The sequence below is a fragment of the Chelonoidis abingdonii genome, chromosome 25 (assembly GCF_003597395.2).
Source record: "Chelonoidis abingdonii isolate Lonesome George chromosome 25, CheloAbing_2.0, whole genome shotgun sequence".
NCBI lineage: Eukaryota > Metazoa > Chordata > Testudines > Testudinidae > Chelonoidis > Chelonoidis abingdonii.
In genome coordinates this window covers 9,394,024-9,394,751 of record NC_133793.1, presented here as the reverse complement: position 1 = coordinate 9,394,751, position 728 = coordinate 9,394,024, and the positions used below count along the sequence as shown (strand labels likewise).

At 70.1% G+C, this 728-nt stretch overlaps 1 protein-coding gene across 3 annotated transcripts in view; it reads right to left on the bottom strand.

Annotated features, from left to right (window-relative positions):
* MTFR1L (mitochondrial fission regulator 1 like) overlaps positions 1–357 on the bottom strand; it is an 18,120-nt gene extending 17,763 nt beyond the window's left edge. For 2 of the 3 annotated variants that reach the window (XM_032802930.2, XM_075060800.1), the window contains exon 1: positions 139–357. The gene's annotated coding sequence lies outside the window, so the exon portion shown is untranslated. Of the gene's footprint in view, positions 1–74 lie in introns of all 3 variants that reach the window. The other variant, XM_032802931.2, reaches the window with a different exon arrangement.
* Between the last annotated feature and the right edge of the window lie 371 nt (positions 358–728).

Sequence of the window (728 nt, the reverse complement as noted above, 5' to 3'; positions counted from 1 at the left end):
CCCCCGTGCCCCCGCAGTCCCCTCCCCGCTCTCCACCCCCTGCGGTTACCTTACCTGCCGAGCCCCTCCCCCACCTGAAATTCTCTCCACGGAGAAACCCGCCGATGCCGGCTCTGTCGCCCCCTCCCCCAGTCTCACCTCCACTTCCGGTCAGCCATGGGGGCCCTGACCCGGAAGTAGAACGCGATAACCGACTCAGGCAGCTGTCCTGACTTATTTCCGAGAGCGCCTCATCCCCCGCTATGCGCCTGCGCAGTATCGCCTCCCTCCGGGTTAGCCACGGCGTAGCACCTCCGCCCCGCCGCTTGCTGCTGGGGAGCGAGTGACCCCGCCCCCTCCCGTGAGCCACCGCTCAGGGCCGGGGTCGCACGGGCTCTCCTGTGCGTGGTGGCGTCACAGGGACACGTACCGCGGCTGTTGGGCGGGGCTGAGGCTGACTCCGCCCCCGAGGGGGGCGAGAGGGGTGATGGTCGGGAGGGGCGGATACAAGAGGGCCCCCCCCCCAGTGTCCCCCGTGCTCCTGGGGCGGAGATACGGGTGCCCCGGGGAGAGGGCAGCCAACTTCCCAATCACACAACGCCCCGCCCCTTCTCCGAGGCCCCGCCCATCCCCTACCCTCCATCACTCACTCTCCCCCCTTCACAGGCTGGGTGGGGAGTTGTGGGGGGAGGGGTTCAGGGGGCCAGACGGGGCTCCCAGCTGGCATAGGGGGATGACTCCAGCTGGGG